We start from the raw sequence: 21,304 nt of genomic DNA on the forward strand, positions 1-21,304 counted from the left end.
CTAATTAATTACAGACTCTGTGATTAATTAATCGAAATTAATCACATACATAATTAACTGTGCCTGAACCGATACTTTTTAAGAAAGTAAAAAAAGAAAAGAAAACAAAGGGAACTAAACAACAGTTGGTGACATTAAAGAACGGCTTGTTTATTGCTAAGGCCATATGGTCAAAATTAAATGATTTAATAATAATGTATAACAATAACAAGAACTTATTTCACTAGTAAATTGCTGTTGAATGACAAAAACAACCACCAAGGACATTTACAATAACTTCAAATGCACCATGAAGCTGTAGTTTACCAGTTTCATTGAACGCACCGTCTGTGTCTGTGCCGACGGCAGCTCGGCAGCTGCAGATTGTTACATCCCGCTGTTGAGTCACAGTCCTCTACAGTAAAACACAGTCACACTTTACACCGTTTAGAGTTAGCTGTCAGCATTGGAACCGTGTTTAATCCAGCTACTAGCTAGCGGTAGGCTAACGTTAGCTGCTGTCGAGTATAGTGTTAACTAGCTAGCGGTAGGCTAACGTTAGCTGCTGTTGAGTATAGTGTTAACTAGCTAGCGGTAGGCTAACGTTAGCTGCTGTCGAGTATAGTGTTAACTAGCTAGTGGTAGGCTAACGTTAGCTGCTGTCGAGTGTAGTGTTAACTAGCTAGCGGTAGGCTAACGTTAGCTGCTGTCGAGTATAGTGTTAACTAGCTAGCGGTAGGCTAACGTTAGCTGCTGTTGAGTATAGTGTTAACTAGCTAGCGGTAGGCTAACGTTAGCTGCTGTCGAGTATAGTGTTAACTAGCTAGGGGTAGGCTAACGTTAGCTGCTGTCGAGTATAGTGTTAACTAGCTAGCGGTAGGCTAACGTTAGCTGCTGTCAGTGTTGAGTATAGTGTTAACTAGCTAGCGGTAGGCTAACGTTAGCTGCTGTTGAGTATAGTGTTAACTAGCTAGCGGTAGGCTAACGTTAGCTGCTGTCAGTGTTGAGTATAGTGTTAACTAGCTAGCGGTAGGCTAACGTTAGCTGCTGTCGAGTATAGTGTTAACTAGCGTCCCGTGCAGCGGTGTTTGTGTTACCTGTATCGTCTTCAGAGCATCAGAGAGAAGAGCAGACATATCAGTGGCTCCAGATTTCGGTAGCCAGGGTTGGCAGGAAGAAGATTTTTACAAGTAAATGTTCCAGTTAATGATCCAGGCAGCACATTCTCGTCTCCCTCCTTCATTTTACAGTCCAATGGTGGCTAGAACGTCAATATGGAATGGATTAATCTGCGTTTTTTTTAACGCGTTATTTTTTCTCAGATTAATTAATCGAAATTAACGCGTTATTTTGACAGCCCTAATAAATATATAGAGGTTTATGCCTCGACGCAGAAGGTCCAGGGTTTGAGTCCGACCTGTGACGATTTCCTGCATGTCTTCCCCCTCTCTCTCTCTCTCCTTTCACATCTAGCTGTCCTGTCCATTAAAGGCTGAAATGCCCTAAAAAATAATCTTAACCCTTGTGTCCACCATGCACGTTTTTTCTGGGTCAAAATTTAAAATCAAAACGTTTCTTTTTCTGTTGATTTTTTCCAAGTCTTTTGTCACTTATTCTGATGTTTGTTGATTTGTTTTTGCGCTTGCTTTTTGATGTTTTTGTTGTTGTTTTTCCCACTTTTTGAAACTATTTTCCGACACTTTTGTAATTTTTTACAACGTTCTTTTATCAATTTTTTTCTTCAAATACTATAAAATTAAATAAAACACCTACATTCAATAATAGTAGTGAAAAGATCATTTATTTTACTTGTGAAGAGCACTGCATGGAACCATCCACATTCTTTTTTTGGACAATTTGGTTAAAGTAAAACCCACATTTCTGATGTAGAAACTTTTTGAAAATGGGTCAAATTTGACCCGAAGACAACAGGAGGGTTAACAAAAAAACAGGGATGGGTTCTTGGAACATTGGAGCATTTAGCTTTAAGACGTTGCACCAAAACGTTGCACCAGATGTAGTCTATAACCACGTTGTTTCATTTCTGGGATTGCTCCGTTGCCGCCGTAAATTCCACCGTATGTCCTTCTTTTCGGCCGGATGTCCGTCCCCTTCCTCTGTCTCTGTGTTGGCGTTCTAACCTCCGGTGGATTTGTGAGGACTATGGTTAACTGCTCCTCAGATCTCTGCAGGGTAAATCCAGACAGCTAGCTAGACTATCTGTCCAATCTGAGTTTTCTGTTGCACGACTAAAACTACTTTTGAACGTACACATGTTCCACCAAAACAAGTTCCTTCCTGAGACTATTTAGCAGAGGCACCGTGGCTCCGTCCGGAGCTTAGCCCCGCCCACGATGATTGTGATTGGTTTAAAGAAATGCCAAGAAACCAGAGCACGTTGTTCTCCCATCCAGGAATTCTGTGTGGACTAGCCAGACCCTCCTCTGCAGCGCTGTGAAGGACGGTCTGGCAATGCGAGACTACACCAGATTCAACCTTTTGCCGACGATCCTGTGTTGTTCTGTTGGAGCCGTACGGGAGGTGACGGCGTTGTCCACATTTCTTTAATTCATGGCATCAAAACTACAAAGACACAGAAGACACAGATGTTGTTCATTTCCATCTTCTGAGCTCTGAGTTCCCACGAATGACATTCTCACGGTAAAAAAAAAGTGGTAAAATCCGGACCTGCAGCAAAGATGTTTATTTAGCCTGTCAGGTTTATTTTTAGACTACGGCGGGGTCAGAGGTCAACTCAATGAGGCTCAGCATGTGTCGGGGAGTGGAGTCTGGAAAACCAAGCAGAGGTGAGGACAGAAGTCCGAAAGAAAACAAACATCCTTCAGAGAAAATCTTCTTTTAGTCTTGGTTTAATTCTTTGCCTGCAGCTATATTTGTGCCGCTTAAACTTTATTCTAAAATTAAATTAGTCAGCGGCTGGAAGCTGCAACGAGCACGATCTGAAACTCTTCTTTGGACCACAGTTCATGTGTATGTAATGTAATATAATTATAAAATAAAATGTATTTTGTTTCTATACATGGTTACATGTACGTGTAACTGTAACTGGAGGACTCACTGATAGATCTGTGTGGCTGAAAAACAAGTCACAAATATGATTTAATAAACGGAATAATCCAAAAGTGCAACTGAAAATTAGATTATGGGCCACTGGTTGATCTGCTGCAGCTACTTTTTTTTGTTTCCTCTCTATTTGTATTTTTTTATCTTGTATTTATGGTCAGAAACGTCTGCGTTTACATCAGACAGACAGTACAGTAAAAGTACAGATGTAACGATCAAGGGCGTAACTTTGGGTTCAACATTGGGGGGGTTTGATTGGGGCTGAGAGCTCCACTTTTGAGCAAAATTGAAATGTTGAGCATATCAAACACTTCATTTTCTACATTCTGGTGAACTTTAGTGCAACAAAAGCCGTTTCTGCATCACATTATGGTGCAAATGTCTTTATTTATGGAAAGGAAATTATAATACCGTATTTTACGGACTATAAGTCACACTTTTTTTCAGTTTGGCTGGTCCTGCGACTTATAGTCAGGTGTGACTTATATATCAAAATATATATAATTAAACATGTTTTTAAATGTTAATTCATACTGAAAACATTACCATCTACAGCCGCGAGAGGGCGCTCTAGGCTTGTGACAACTATATGCTGCTCCTAAAGACAACTGAGAAAGAAAAGAAAATCTTATTCTGCAGATTACAAACTGCAGGTAGTAAAATATGCAGCCGAAAACGGTAATCGCAGCACAAAGAAAGTTTGGAGTGAGAGAGAAACTTGTGAGGGACTGGCGAAAAGGTGACTCTTACTGCAATGAAGGAAACAAAGAAAGCTAATCGGCTAATCGCGGGCTGAAAGCAAGATGGCCAGAGCTGGAGGAACGAGTCCACAGATGGGTGCTTGAACAGCGTGCTGCCGGGAGAGGCTCGTCAACGGTGCAGTTACATCTTCACGCCCTGGTAGTTGTTCTGTGTGCTATTGTGTAGTTGAATAACTTGCCTTTCCAGATTAAATGTCTGTTCTTGGTCTTGGATTTTGTGAAATAAATTTCTAAATAAATGCGACTTATAGTCCAGTGCGACTTATACATGTTTTTTTCCTCTTCATGACGCATTTTTTGACTGATGCGACTTATACTCCGGAAAATACGGTAGGTTTTGAGGGGGGGGGGGGGTTGCACTGGCCAGTTTTGATTATTTGGGGGGTTTTAACACCCCCCATCCCCTATGTAAATTACCCCTATGGTAACAATACATTCAACTCACAATTCAATTCCCAATTTTAAGTTGACGATACGATTTTCTCAGAAACCATATTCCTTTATTTCTATAATTATATTGTATTTCTGTTAACGTCTGCAAACAGGTATGTAGATTGGTTTTTCGTGAGCATGAGATACTTTTGCATGCAAACCAGAAAGTTTCTTGTGCGCACCAGAACTTTTATTTTTGCCCATGTCCCTCCTCAGTTATGGACTCACATTTAGCACCTTCCAGTAAAAATAGTCATCACAAGCAGCTGCCCAGAGGAACATATACCTTTTGTTCCTGAGGCAGTAAATATTTGGGGCACCTGCAGTCCAAATGAGTAAAGAAAGGTTGAAGATAAGGAGAAAAAAACACCAAAAACGTCCACAAAAATGTTGGAATAAGCGGCAACGAAAACAACAAAAACAGCGAAAAAAGAGAAATGTCGGAGAAAAAACATAACATTTCAAAAAAGCATCATAAAATGTAACGACAAAACCTGAAAACGCCAAAAATGTTGAAAAACCCCCCCAAAAAACAGTGAAGAAAACGAAAAAAAAACGCCAAAAAAAAAAATAAATAAATAAATGAAAATGCCAAAAATGTAAAAAAATAAATAAATAAATAAATAAATAAATAAATAAATAAATAAATAAATTTAAAACAACAAAATTTGGGGAAAAAATAATGAAGAAAATAACGGGGGAAAAAAAAAGTAAAACATAGAAAAAAAACAGAAAACTGTTGAGGTGGGGGGACGACAAAAAATACAAAATACAAAAACAAAATGAAAATGACAAAAATGTTTAAAAAAAAAAGACAAAAAGGACCAAAAACAATATTGATAAAAAAAAACAACAACCCCCTGAGAAGGTGTCAGAGAGCTGAGCTGTTGGCCGGGGCAGCAGATTCTTCAGGGCCGGCTCTAGTTTGTTTTCCACATAAAGTCCGTGGAGATGTTGTTTCCACGTCGCTGCAGAGGAAACTTTGTGTTTCTGGGAAAGCCCCCGACCCTCTGACACATGCCCCGTAATTGCGCCAATTACTTTTCCATAACAGCCCTGAAACACTTATGTATGTGGTTAGAATAACAATTTCCACATGAAACACTTGTTCATTCATAAGGTCCAGCAGCAGCAGCGCCGAGAGGGGGGATCCTCTGCACACGTCACGCTGCCGCTCCACGCTCACGTTACACAAGTTACACAAGCTGCTGCTGCACGCTGACGCCACGTGTTCCTGTCATCAGTGAGCGGGTGCAGATCCGAGGCAGAGTGTCTCAGGATGAATATACCTAAAGGTTGGGTAGTATTCAACAAACACATGAAATCTAGCGTTAGTGTTTCTGCTGATATACTGGCTGCTGGGGCACCAAAACTAAATACTGTCAAATAATGCCACGTTCTATTTACCTCGCAACTCGGCTTTAACGAGGTCAAAGTCGTAAACACAACCCCTGACCTCGGAACTCGTACAACCTCGCAGTAGCCCGAGTTCAGAATCCAACATGGCTGTCCCCTGTATCAACAGTTGTGAAAGCTGCAGTAACATAAAGTTATTATTAGCACTTCTGTCTTATTTGTGTCACTAAATCATCGTCGTTCACACAGGCATGTCCAACGTCTATCTGTGGACATGTTGTTACGCTGTTTGCATGCACAAAAAACGGCGTGATGCGTTGTTATCGACTGGTATTGCTAACAAGAGCTAACTGGGCTAGAGCTAATGGAAACAATGAAAATTCGACTTTTAAATGGAACGCATTCAACTCAGGTATGACGTCATTCCCAGCTCCGGCTTCCCAGTTCCGAGGTACATAGAACACGGCATTACTTTTTTGTAAAAATACAGTAATTTTCCATAATTAAAATACAGTTTTAATTTTTTACATGAATCACTATTTATTTTTTATTTTTATTTGTATTTTTGTGGCATTTCAGGCCTTTATTGGATAGGACAGATAAGACATGAAAGGGGAGAGAGAGTGAGATGAGAGATAATGACATGCAACAAAGGGCCGCAGGTCGGCGTCGAACTCGCGGCCACTGCATCGAGGACTGATCCTCTGTATATGGGGCTCGCAGTCTACCAGGTGAGCTACCCAGGCGCCCTGAATCATTATTATTTTTTTATGTTTCAACTGTCAAACATTCAAATTTCCACCAACGTTTTGCTTTTTTTGTTGTTCCTATTTTCTTACATTCATGGAAATTATTTCACATATTGTGATTTCATTATCTCGGTTTTCAATTTGAATAAATTTCGTATTTAATTTGAAATGATTGATTTTAATTTGCTGCCTTTTGTGAAACACACTACAGATTATTATTATTAAGTTTTGACTCTTTGTGTAGAACCGAGTTGGTTTAGTTATCGCATTGCGTCGAGCGCCATCTCTGAATCGCTAAGGCCCGTTTCACAATGGCTGTGTGGCGTGAGCGTGGCGTGAGCGTGGCGTGAGCATGGCGTTTCTGTTGCATGTCAGTTGCGTTACATTACATTACATTACATGTCATTTAGCTGACGTTTTTATCCAAAGCGACTTACAATTGCTATATATGTCAGAGGTCACACACCTCTGGAAACGCTTCCAACACGCTTGCTTGTCGCGTGAAAAATAGGCGCCGGTCCTATTTCTAGCATGCACGCGCTTTCGGCGCGGCTCGAGCAACTGAGACATGCGTGTCACGCAGGCAGTGTGCAAGCTCTAACCTGTTACCATGGGAGCCCAAATAAAAATGGCCACACAGCTGACATGCCTACGCCATGCAGGCAGTGTGCAGGAGGCCTTAGTCTAACATTTAATAAGAAGAAGTTTAAAGGGCACTTCCGCTCCCCTCCTCCTCCTCACGTGTCACTAAAATAGAGATGAAGTCTTCTTGTTGTGGCTCGGCATCAAACTGTGAAACATCCCATCATGAATCTTTAAACGCCGGCATGTTTCCTTGTTGCTGCTGTTCAGTTTATATTTAGGTCCTTGTTGTTTAAATCACTAAAAAACGGAGCCAGCTTTGGTCCCTTACATCTGTGAGCTGTGGGACTCGCTTCCTGTTACCACCTGATGTTTAGGCCAAAAACACACTGGCTCACGCCAGCACCGTGAAGCCATAGGGCCCTATTTTAACGATGTCAGTGCACGGCGTGAAGCTATAGAGCCAGAGGGCCCTATCTTGCACCCAGCGCAGCGCAAAGCCCGACACAAGTCTCTTTGCTAGTTTAAGACCGACGCAGTTGTCAATTTCCCGTCCAGCGCCCGCGCCGTTTAAATAGCAAATGCACCTGCACCCATCTGTGGCCCATGGGCGTGCTGGTCTTACAGGGAGGTGTGTTCAGGTGCATTCTGGGCGTGCTGGTCTTACAGGGAGGTGTGTTCAGGTGCATTCTGGGAGTATTGCTATCTTGAGGCAGCAGGAAGTGATGGCACCATTGACCAACAAAAACCTGGTCTAAAGTCAATAACGCAGCATTTCATTGTTATTTTAACAGAGCATTAGTAAAATGCTCCTAGGCTCGTACACAGCAGCACACACACTATGCTTGTTACACACACAGGGACGCACAGCAGCACACACACACACACACACACACACACACACACACATGCAGAAGATTACAAATAAAAATATTACGGTGTAAATCCTCCATCATAACAGCAATGCTCCAAGGTCCAAACACACCTGGCTTTTAAAGGGAATGGGAGATGATCTCTGATTGGTTGATTGCATGTTACGCCCAAAACACACCTCTGATTAATGAAGAGAGAAGAATCTCTCATAATCTGTGTTCACGTTCACTTCTCCCGTTGGAATCAACACACACTCAGTGACACAGATACAGGAAACTACTCTGAGTGGGGGCGTCTCGGTTCTAAACCCTCTCTGGTTTAAATAACTTTATTAATACCCCTCTGTGTGCATGACATCATGGTAAACAGTCTGATTTGATTGGCTGATGAGGCGATAAGCAGTCTATTTATGTGCCGGCTCGCTGTGCAGCTTCTTATCTCCGTGGTGACAGCTCACGCCCGTCTGAAACGCTGAGAGAGGCACGTACAGGGTCAAAGGTCACAACTGGGATTGATTTATAATAAGATACAGATCAGAACAAGTCAACTAGTAGAAACGCTCAGGTTTAGTTTGGGATTTGCATCACCAATTTCAGGAAAACTATTAACCCTTTAACAGTCCTGTTGTTCTCGGGTCAAATTTAACCCGTTTTCAAAGTTTCTATGTCAGAAACATGGCTTTCTTTTCAACCAAATTTCCTAAAAATAACATGGATGGTTCCATACGCTGACTGATGATCACTACTTTTATGGTCTACCCAGGAGAAAATCTAGGATCATCTATAAACATATGTTTCTCTGACCTTAAAGGTCCAGTGTGTAGGAATTTCTCCCGTATAACGTTGAGATCATATATCATCAACTCTCTCGCTCCACGCAGTTCAGAGTACATATTACAGCTACGGTAGTCTTCACGCTTCAAAAAGACGGTCTCTTGCTCTTTTCAATCTCCTTTCTCTTTTTCTGGGCGAAGAAGAAGAAGACTCCTGTTCCTGAAATTTGGATTTTGAATACGTGTGGTCCTCCATGTTTCCTTCTTCAGGAAGCTATGATACCCGTAAGCAGCATTAGCAGCAGCTGTTAGTTTATCATGTGACAGAGAAAACATGAAAGGTGGAGCAGTATGTCCTGTATGTCCCTTACACACACACACACACACACACACACACACACACACTAAGGAGGAGCAGTATGTCCTGTATGTCCCTTACACACACACACACACACACTAAGGAGGAGCAGTATGTCCTGTATGTCCCTTACACACACACACACACACACACACACACACACACACAGGTGGAGCAGTATGTCCTGTATGTCCCTTACACACACACACACACACACACACACACACACACTAAGGAGGAGCAGTATGTCCTGTATGTCTCTTACCAGCTAACGTATTTCTAGATGGTGCATGAATATGGAGCGTCTACTCCAGTTCATGCAATCGCAAATGTTAAATTTCAACCAATAGGAATACTTGAAATTGATGGTGGTGGTAAATATTCATGAAAAAGTACAAGTTTGTGAACGGGCAACACAGATTTTGATAATGAACAACTAAACACGTTACACACTGGACCTTTAACTATTAGTCAAGATAAGTCCTAATTGCTGCTTATTTTACTCAATAATTAGGCATAATTTAATGTAAATGAGATTTATTCACCATCAAGTCCATAAAGAAGTGTAAAACTAGTGGTAATAAGTTATGAAGTTGGACACAGAATTGGGTGATCATTAAGAGGCTACTTCATGATTTTATAAACAGACAAACCGAACCGGAGAACAGGTTGTGGAAGACGATAGGAGGATTAAACTCTGCAATAAACATGGTCCTCCGGTGCCAATACGTTGGTATTTCTGCTTATTGTGATGCCATTTCCTGGAGTATCTTCAAATCCTTTATATCCCTAAAAACCAGGACAACCTGAGCTAAAAGGTTATGTAAGTCAATAAACCATAATAATTAATAAAGGTATTCAAATTGCGTCATAAATGAAAAAGAAATTAAAAATCAGATTTTTTGAATCACATTTTAGTAAATAGGCCTAAACACAAGACGTATCGATCCAAAAAAATGTCTAAATGTAGAAACATGAACAACATATTTCAAACTGAGGGAGGTTAACGTCTAATTATCTGAAAGACGATGCAGAGAGAGATACTGCATCAGCACGGTTAATAATAGAGAGATGACTTCACGCTGAGCGCTGGATATATTCAGAGTCCTTCCGTTGTTTTGGGTGAGTCTCTCAGCGCTCCTCACTAATGGACCTCCACCAGTAAATCAGTTTGTCTGTTTTGGGGTTTCTCGTAAAGACTTGATGTACCTTCATCCTCGAAACAGATGCTTATCTGATGATTTGAAGACTAATTATATCCTGTGACTTTCCCCCCGATGACTGATCTCTGTTCAGTTTGTTCTGCTTTCCATCGTGACCTCAACTTGTTGTCTCAAGCAAGTCATTTATACATTTCTAAAAATAGGATCTGTCACAGGCAGGAGCTCCATTCAGACCAAAGATTTGCAACGAGATGAAACCGGTTGAGAACATCACAGAGAAAAGTTTCAGCGGTCTGAACCAGCCCGTCTCAGCTCGACTCAAACCAGCTGATGGTGTTGCTGCGACTCAGCTGGTGGAGTCTCCAGAGGCTGGTTTTACAACGTAAGAGACGTCTCCTGATTCAACAGCCGATAGAGAAGTCAGCTGGTGGAGTCTCCAGAGGCTGGTTTTATGACGTAAGAGATGTCTCCTGTTTTTGCAGATTCATCCCTAGAAATGTAACTGTAGCAAGCATCTCGCTATCACTAACATTATCCACACTCATATTTAGATGAAATAAAAAGCCTGGAAGTCGGAAGTTAGGACAGAAGTACAAAGAGTTGTTGCTATGGAGATGATACACCGTCTCGTCTCATTGGTGAGAACAGACAGCTTTCAGAACGCTGCAGAACGTCTCGTCGCAAATCTTTAGTCTGGTCGTTTCCTGGGTGAAAGTCTTGTGTTTTCTCCTTAACCTCTTCAGGACATGAACTTAGCTCCCCTGTTTTAGCCCCTCCAATGGTTTCATACATAAAATAATGAAAGCAAAAGTCCAATCAGGTAGGATGAAATCTTAACAAATGAGGTTTCCATGGTCTAATTTGTGTCTGTTAACGAGTCCTTCACGTGAAAACATTTGGGAACCACTGGTAGATAATAATTATCATGCAAGAAAAAGATCCTATTTTTAGAAATGTATAAATAAATGTTTGAGACAACAAGTTGAGGTCACGATGGAAAGCAGAACAAACTGAACAGAGATCAGTCATCGGGGGAAAAGTCACAGGATATAATTAGTCTTCAAATCATCAGATAAGAGTCTGTTCCGAGGATGAAGATAGATCAAGTCTTTACGAGAAACTCCAAAACAGATAAACTGGTACTGGGGGAGGGGGGGGGGGGGGCCCTTCATTCCTTTCTATGATTAACCAGCTGATGCAGTATCTCTCTCTGCATCGGCCCGTCTCTAAGATAATTAACAAGACGTTAACCTCCCTCAGTTTATACAGGGGCGGAGCCAGACGGTTTTTGAAAAAGATAATATTCCGACTACCGTATTTTCCAGACTATAAGTCGCACTTTTTCTCATAGTTTGGCTGGTCCTGCAACTTATAGTCAGGTGCGACTTATATATCAAAATATATATAATTTAACATGTTTTTAAATGTTAATTCATACTGACTGACATGAACCAAGGACTAGGACTCGCTGGCTTGTTATGTTTATTTAGCCTATTCAGCCTCCCAGGTATGTTCTTTATGCTATTGTGTAGCTGAATAACTGTTAATGTGTTACGTTAACATACCGGACACCTATTCAGTCTGTTGTTCTGTGTGCTGTTGTGTAGTTTAATAACTTGCCTTTCCTGTTCTTGGTCTTGGATTTTGTGAAATCAATTTCTAAATAAATGCAACTTATAGTCCAGTGCGACTTATATATGTTTTTTTCCTCTTCATGACACATTTTTTGACTGATGCGACTTATACTCCGGAGCGACTTATAGTCCGGAAAATACGGTAAGCTGTTTCCACGGCTAATGAAAGAGAATATTCCTCTAAACTACTGCCATTTATAGGCTGGAGCTGTAATCGGGCCTTAAAAGTTAGACCCGAAAAGGGCCGAGCCCGACAGAATTTGGCCCAAGCCCGACAAGTACATTTCGATTGACAGCTTTTTAAAAGCCCGAACCCGTTTACAGCCCGACTGTAGTCTACAAAAGGCCGTCTATCAGCAGTGATTAGAGTGCATGTCGGAAAATAGCGCGGACACGCTCTTCACACCGTGAGCAGGCACACGCACGCCACTTGGCGGAAAAGGGAGAGAAAGAAAAAAAGAGACTGCGCTGCACACACACAGCTCTTTTGTCTTTCGTCAAGAATGAGTCATTTATACATTTTTTACCATCATGTATTCATGACTAACGGAGGCTATCGGCCACTTGGAAGTTGGAACAATGAAATAAAATAAGTCGTCCAGAGGCTCCAGCCTCCGTTTCACCTCCTCAGCATCCATGTTCACGCTAATTGAAACGCATCACCTGACCGCTCATTTACCACGCAACCTGGAGCCCGAGCCCGGCCCGAGTAAAATGATAGAAATTAAGACCGAACCCAACCGAACCTGTTGGGTCCCGTCAGGTTTGGGCAAAGACCTTCTGACCAAGAACAGATCCAAATTCTCTTTTGTACCACAAGTCATGAAAGCTTTAAATCAGTCTAACTAAGCCAGATGTCCAGCTGGTCTGGTCATACCTAATGATGTATAGTAGAGGTGCACCGATAGACCGGCCGGTGACCAGAATTGGCCGGTTTTTACGTGCTCGGCCATGACCGGCGACCGGCAGGTCAGTCTGACATATGGTGATTTCATGCCGGTCAACGCTCCAATTAACTGACAACATAAGTTATACCAGTTACAGATGTCTAGGACGCACGCACACACAGACGCCACAGCACGGCCGCCACAGCACGGACGCCACAGCACGGACGCCACAGCACGGACGCCACAGCACGCTCTCTTTCTCCTTTCTCTCAACTTCTCCACCGTGTGTGGCGCGTACCCGCTCGCGGTGTGAAGCGTGTGTCGGTGCTACTCTCGCACATGTAGGAACCTGGTGAATTAACCTGCAACATGTCAGCTGTTTGGGAATTCTTCAGCGTGTGTGCAGAAGATAACAAGTTTACAATATGCAACACCTGCAAGGAGAAAGTAGGGCGTGGAGAGACGACACCAAAAACCTAAATCACATTTCTTTAGTTGATATTGATGTGAAAAGAAGGAAATGGTTCTAACATTGCTCTTTAGATGTGTGTGAATGTCCCACACCAGGAGTAATTTATATAGTTCTATTTTATAGTGATCCATTATCTGTTCAACACATGTTCTATTAAAGAAAATATAGAAAATAAATATTTGTGTTTGCTGTAAAGTGGTTAGAAAAAATTAAATCAGAATCAGCTAAAATCGGTATCAGCTGGTCTAACTCAAAGAAAATCAGAAATCGGAATCGGCCTAGAAAGTTGTAATTGGTGCATCTCTAGTGTATAGTGTATTGTAGTGTGTGTAGTGTACTTGTTTGCATAGGCGCCGATACCGTGGGCACCCAGTGCCAGACTGCCAGTAGGCTGCATTCAGTGGAGCGTCTGTTATAGTGTGTCTAGGCTACTAGACAGGTGGAACTGATTCTTAATTTCCCACGAAGCTGATCGCGGTTACGTGTTCATCTCCAACCCTATCTGTATTTGTGAGAAGTGGCGCTGTCCTGAGGTGAAAGATTATTATCAAGTCAATAGGCGTGTGTGTTCGTGTCAGCCGCTGTCCATTTACTAAGGTTCTGAAATGCAAACTATTTTTCACTACTTTTTTTTTTTTTAAAGGGCGTGCGCCTGTGAGCACCCACAGAGGAAAACATAAATAGGCGCCTATGCTTGTTTGTATCATATGTCTGATGTCCTGTCATGAAGTCATCAACTTTTTGGTTGCTTTGTGTGATGTTTTAGTATCTGTGTGGATAGAAAAGTAATCCAGCTGTTAAAGATACACGTTAAAGAGTCTGTGTTTAAAGTCTCCTGTTGTCGTCGGGTCATATCTGACCCATTTTCTAAAAGTTTCTATATCAGAAATGTGGCTCTTTCAACCAAATTGTCAAGGAAAATAACATGGATGGCAAAATAAATAATCAGTTCACTACTTTCATTGAATTTTATAGCATTTGAAAAACAATTTATGAAAGAATGTTGAAGAACGTTACAAAAATGTTGCAAAAAGCATCAAAAACGTGAGAAAAAAAATCACAACATTTGGAAAGAGGCCAAAACGTTGAAAAAAAGTTTTCCCTTGAAAGTTTGACCCAGATCTGTCAGTAGCTGTCCTGCAGAGCTGTGTGTGTGTGTGTGTCTCTGTGTCTGTGTGTGTGTGTGTGTATGTGTGTGTGTGTGTGTGTGTGTGTGTGTGTGTCTCTGTGTGTGTGTGTGTCTCTGTGTGTGTATGTGTCTGTGTGTGTGTGTGTCTGCCTGTGTGTGTGTGTGTGTATGTGTCTGTGTGTCTGTGTGTGTGTGTGTGTGTGTGTGTGTGTGTGTGTGTGTCTCTGCCTGTGTGTGTGTGTGTTTCTCTGTGTGTCTTGCTGTGTGTGTGTGTTTCTCTGTGTGTCTTGCTGTGTGTGTGTGTGTGTGTGTGTGTGTGTGTGTGTTTCTCTGTGTGTCTTGCTGTGTGTGTGTGTGTGTTTCTCTGTGTGTCTTGCTGTGTGTGTGTGTGTGTGTGTGTGTGTGTGTGTTTCTCTGTGTGTCTTGCTGTGTGTGTGTGTGTGTGTGTGTGTGTGTGTGTGTGTGTGTGTGTGATCCGCCCCGCTCTGCTCTGCTCGCTCTCTCTCCGGGCGTGGACCGCTGCGTTGAGAGATCCTCTTCCTTGTTGTGATTGTGAGCGGGGCGAGGCTGCGAGTCCGGCTCCAGGATGCCGACGCTCTGCAGACTTCAGACGACACGTTGTCCCCCGAGGACGAGGCCGCTGCATGGAGACAGAGACTTCACAATCCCAAAGAGGGATGTAGAATAAACCTCCTACACGTGATATGGGATTTGCTCTCTGCCCAGCGCTCTGTAGGGCACAGAGAGCAAAGCGCAACGCAGGTAAAGGTCATCAAGGGTGGCAAGGAAGCTATTTCCTGCTGCTAGGTAACAACATGCTGTTATCTCATTGGTGGTGCTTTCAAAAGGTCAGCAGCAACTAGGTCAAAGTTGAAATAATTTGAACTTTGAGCGAAGGGCAAAGCGGCAAATCCTGAGTGCTGTGCGACGCCAGGGGTAGCACAGTGCATAGTTGTTTCCACCCCCCACCCCCCCGTAGGAAATCAATGGAACGGCAGGCGCAAAAGATACAAAAACGTATATAAAAGTGACAAAACGTCCAAAAAAAAAAAAGTCAAAAACATTGAAAGAAAGAGCCAAAAACGTAAAAAAGTGACAGAAACACCAATACGTTCTCACACCCATCTCGTAAAATATGGACGCTTGGTCAGGTGCCTTTGTCGTTCTTATTGACGCTAAAAGTCTCCTTTAGCGCTTTAAGTAAACGTGCTTGGTCGGGACTATTGTCGTCCCTTTTGACGTAGTTATGTTAAGGAAAGGGTCGTGGGTGGGCGTACGGTTCTGTGACACGCGGGAGGAAAGAAAAAAAGCGACTATAGCGAGCGTGACCAGCAGGACGTGAACCCCTCTCTCCTGGTGAAAGTCCTGTGTTTGATCCATCCACCCCCCCAACCAACCTCCTTACATACTACTCTCTAAATCCTCTCTAACTGCTGCTCTCCCCGGTGCGTTACACAAACAAAAAGACGCCTTTTTCGTCGCATCAGACGCCAACAGCCACTGTCCAAACGTCCTTATTTTACGAGTTCGGAATGAGAACGGGTTGGCACGCAGAAAGAGAGTTCAGAAGAGAGCAAACAAACTACAACAGAAATCATTGCAAAAGGTGATTAGACTATTAAAGCAGCAAAACGTCCCAAAAAGCGCCTATAATGATGCAAAAAAGGCACCAAAAACATTAGGAAAAGCTACAAAAAGTACCCACAATGCACTGCTAATTTGAGTACCCTACATTCTACTCTGGTATACCCACAATGCAACACGGGCGTGTTTTCCGGGAGGAGAAGCAGAAGGACCAACGGGCAGTGGAAATGTAAATGCATTTTTTTTAAGATTATTTTTGGGCATTTTCGGCCTTTATTTTGAAAGGACAGATGAAGACATGAAAGGGGAGAGAGAGGGGGAATGACATGCAGCAAAGGGCTGCAGGTCAGAGTCGAACCAGTGGCCGCTGCGTCGAGGAGTAAACCTCTATATATGGGCGCACGCTCTACCAACTGAGCTAACATATCTTAGCAGAAAGTTGAAAAATTTTGGTGGTTTACTTCACACAAGAGCAGCCATTTTCCCCTGTTGCAATGGGGACGTTATGAAGGGACGCTATGAAGGGACGTTATGAAGTGACGTTATGAAGTGACATTATGAAGTGACGTTATGAAGTGACGTTATGAAGTGACGTAATTACGCGATGTGAACATCATCGAAAAGCTGCAAAACCCGCGATTAAACCGCAGTTTTTGCAAGTTCCCGCAATTTCATCGCATAAAATTGCATAAATATCCCGCATATTCCATCGCATTTTTTAAGAAAACGTGCTGCATAATCAAGGATTGCCCACAACAATCACAAAAAAAAAACTTCATTTTTCTGGAAGGACTGAATACTACATCAATAACGTGACTTTGGGTTCTACATTGGACGGGGTGGGGGCGGGGTGGGGTTCGGGGGTGAGATCTCCAACTATCTCGGCAGGTCCCGGGACATGTCTGCATGGATTTAAAAAAAGACTTGCACTGACACTAACATTACATCTATTTACACTGAGAAAAAAACTATCATCAAACTGTTACGTGGACGCAGGGAAAGGTGGGCCCAAACGCAGAGATGAGGCAGGGAAAGGTGGACCCAAACGCAGAGATGAGGCAGGGAAAGGTGGGCCCAAACGCAGAGATGAAGCAGGGAAAGGTGGGCCCAAAGACAGAGATGAGGCAGGGAAAGGTGGGCCCAAAGACAGAGATGAGGTAGGGAAAGGTGGGCCCAAAGACAGAGATGAGGCAGGGAAAGGTGGGCCCAAACACAGAGATGAGGCAGGGAAAGGTGGGCCCAAACACAGAGATGAGGTAGGGAAAGGTGGGCCCAAACGCAGAGATGAGGCAGGGAAAGGTGGGCCCAAACGCAGAGATGAGGCAGGGAAAGGTGGGCCCAAACACAGAGATGAAGCAGGGAAAGGTGGGCCCAAACACAGAGATGAGGCAGGGAAAGGTGGGCCCAAACGCAGATGAGGCAGGGAAAGGTGGGCCCAAACACAGATGAGGCAGGGAAAGGTGGACCCAAACACAGATGAGGCAGGGAAAGGTGGACCCAAACACAGATGAGGCAGGGAAAGGTGGGCCCAAACGCAGAGATGAGGCAGGGAGGGAGGCAGGAGAAGGGTTGTTAGGTCTGACTTATTAGTCAAAACACAAAAATGAACAAAGGGAGTCCTGGGTGAAGCAGCACGCAAAAACCGATTCCAAAACAAGTAAAAGACATCCAAAAAAAGCCAAGGGAGTCAAAAACCAGGTAAATACAGGAGGGGTAGAAACAGACCAGAACAGACACAGAGAAGCACACAAACTGTCGGCACAAGGACACAAAACAATCTGACAAGACACAACGGGAAACACAGAGGCTAAATAAACTAGGAGACGAGCCAACCAGGAACAGGTGAGACTACAGGTGAACCACATCAGGGCGGGGCAGGACAATCTGACAAGGCGGGAAAACACAAAGTAAAGCTGGACATGACAAGACAGAAAACAGACTATCAAAATAAAACAGGAAACAGGAACAACCGACAGAAAACATGAAATCAACTAAACACAGAAACTTGACACAACACAACAGAGAACACAGGAATTAACCAAAAAACACAGAACACAGTCAAGACAGGGTAATCACCATAAACAAGGGGATGACTAAACAGAAGTATACAGAATAAATGTACAAACACAGGAAAACATACATAAATAATAATACAGGAAACCGAAATATACAACAGAAATGTCCAAACCATAACATCAAACTATTTGGAGTCATGATGAAACTCAAAAGAATGAGCTGCAGGTTTTAACTGCTGTGTTTTAATTATTTGGATTTATTTTTATTTCATGCAGTATTGCACACCCTTACTTTATTGTCTCTTCTGCCTCACTTCACACTTCAAAAACATGGTGAAAAATACAAGAAATGTAAAAGAAAATAAAAAATGCGCCAAAAAAAAGTGGCAAAAATATCGCCAAGTGTCGAAAAAAAAGACCAAAAACAGGGAAAAAAACTTTTTAATTTGGAAAAAAAAAATAACACAAGGGTTAAAGGAACACGCCGACTTACTGGGACTTTATCTTATTCGCCGTAACCCCCAGAGTTAGATAACTCCATACATACCCTATACCGTGTATAAACTGGGAACTATATTCTCAGAAAGGCGAAGCACTGCTACTTCTGCTATTTGTGCGGAGTGATATGCTCGCAGCACGGTGGAGCCGTCGGAAAGAGTTACAACACACACGGAGATGAGAAGGGTATGTATGGACTTATCTAACTCTGGGGAATACGGGGAATAAGACAAAGTCCCAATAACCGTACGTCCACACCTCCGCCGACTTGAGCTGCAAAGAAGCTCTGGCCGCCCGGTCGAGGACGCTGGTCAGAAAGTCCGGGGAAGCTGTTTGAGGCTTTGGCCGCTCTGACGTAGCAGCATTCTATGTTCATCATGGAAAAAGATCAAGCAGCCACTGCACGGACAATACACTGACACTAGAAACCTTTTATAAATGACATATATGACAGAATGTGTATTGGTTGTTGGTCGCAGCGGTGTCTGTTAGCAGTTAGCTCGCTCGTTAGCCGCTGAACCGCAGCAGCGTGCAGGCAGAGCGAGCAGCCGCCAGCTGTTGATCCGTGCAGGACTTCACCGTGAGCGGACTGTTTAGAGACCATGTGACCGGCAGGTAACGTTAACTGGTCCCTATACGCAAATATCATAAATGATAGGGAACCCAGCAACGGCCATGATGAGCTTCTCCTCCTTTTTCTCTGAACTAATGTTTTGGTAGGAACCAAAGTTTACATCGTATGTTTCTCTGGAATCAGCCAGCGTGAAGGACGTCTATATTCTGATTGGTTGCCGCTGCTTGCCGCTGAACCGCGTCATAGCTCATTACCATAAAGTTGATCTACTTTCAACTTTCTGATTGACGCTCTGGTCGCTCAAAACGCCCAAAACGCCCAAAACGTGACGCCGACAGATTTTCCGCTCCTTGCAGCTGAGAGAAGCAGCTTCCATTGAAAATGAATGACTTCCTGTATCTTTAGAAGATCAAGTCGGCGGCGGTGTGGACGTACAGGAAGTCGGCGCGTTCCTTTATTTGCTGAAACCTTCATACCTTCGACCTTTACGTCTCTGAGCAACAAGAGCGTCCATTGAGCGGAGACGGGAACCAGAGGCGTCTGCAGACACTTGAGCATTTGTTTCTCTCAGATGTTAACACCTTTCAGACGGACGCTTTCTGGCTGAAAAAAAAATTATAAATCTCAGGACGATGACAGTGAAGCTGAGCAGGTTGCGGCTGAAATGTCCAACGTTGACAACGAGACAAATGGATCCCAACCACTGAGAATTTTATTTTGGCTCTGAATGGAGGCTCTCTAAACGTGGAGCTTTACATCAGTAGTTCTCAAGCTTTTTTTCAGTATGTTTATGTCAGTGTTTTTAAGCCATGTACCCCCTAACCAGCGCAAATAACTTTTGGTAGAAAAAACAAAGTCTCTATAAAGAGGAAGAATACAGCGATGTCAGCGATAGATTTACTAAACAACAGCATTGGACCTGGAGAACATTTAGATGATGATGGGAAAAGGAGACAAAAACTTGGAAAAAGACGGTAGAAAGACGGAAGGAAGGCAAGAATAGGTCGAACATAGTAACAAATACTTTGATAAAATCACAGTAGAAAGAAGGAAGGCAACACTAGGATGATAAAAGAGACAAAAAAGTCCAAAAAGTGACAAAAACTTTGAAAAAACTAACGACAAAACTTTCAAAGAAAGGTGACAAACGTGCCCGGTTAGCTCAGTTGGTAGAGCGTGCGCCCATATATAGAGGTTTACTCCTCGACGCAGCGGCCGCGGGTTCGACTCCGACCTGCGGCCCTTTGCTGCATGTCATTCCCCCCCCCCCCCCCTCTCTCCCCTTTCATGTCTTCAGCTGTCCTGTAAATAAAAAAATAAAGGCCTAAAATGCCCGAAAAAATAATCTTTAAAAAAAGAAAAAAAGGTGACAAACTTCAAAAAACAGAGACAAAAACGCTGAAAAAAGCGACAAACAGCAGAAGTAACTACAGCCTTGGAACTGAAAAACATTTTGCAAAAAATGACACGTACCCCCTGCAGTCCTCCAGAGTACCCCTAGGGGGACACGTACCCCCTGCAGTCCTCCAGAGTACCCCTAGGGGGACACGTACCCCCATTTGAGAAACACTGCTTTCAAGGACCAATCAGTATGTTTCTGACCACATGAACTTTAATCAGTCCCTCCAGAAAAACGTGATTATGTGATCTCATAATTCAACGCATAATCAGCCAAAGTCTGCATATTTATTTCGGGGGGGGGCGCATTTTTTCAAATACGCCACACTTTCGCCGCATAAATTGCCGATTTCCGCGCAAAATATGCGGGGCTTGCATGATTTCATAATCCCCGCATTTTCGTTGCAAAAAAGTCACACATATCTTAGCAGAAAGTTGAAAAATGTTGTGTTTACTTCACAAAAGAGCAGCCATTTTCACCTGTTGCCATGGGAACGTTATGAAGTGACGTAATTACGCGACGTGAACATCATCAAAAAGCTGCAAACCCCGCGATGAAGCCACGATGAAACCGCAGTTTTTGCAAGTTCCCACAATTTCATTGCATAAAATTGCATAAATATCCCGCATATTCCATCACATTTTTTAAGAAAACGTGACGCATAATCAATTTTTGCCCGTAACAATCACAAAAAAACTTTGCATTTTTCTGGAAGGACTGATTAGGTATGATTTGTGCACGCCAGTGGTGAGGCAGTTCATAGCACACAGTCTGATAACTGAAACTCAGAAAAAGCCAGTGTCTGTGGCCGGGTTGGGTCAGCGGGTAGAGCAGGCGCACATATACTGAGAGGTTAATGCCTCGACGCAGAGGTCCAGCGTTCGAATCCGACCTGTGACGTTCCTGCATGTCTTCCCCCTCCTCTCTCTCCCCGTTCTCACCTAGCTGTCCTGTCAAATAAAGGCGGAAAAGCCCAAAAAATAATCTTAAAAGAAAAAATGGG

The sequence above is a fragment of the Sander lucioperca genome, chromosome 20 (assembly GCF_008315115.2).
Source record: "Sander lucioperca isolate FBNREF2018 chromosome 20, SLUC_FBN_1.2, whole genome shotgun sequence".
Taxonomy (NCBI): Eukaryota; Metazoa; Chordata; class Actinopteri; order Perciformes; family Percidae; genus Sander; species Sander lucioperca.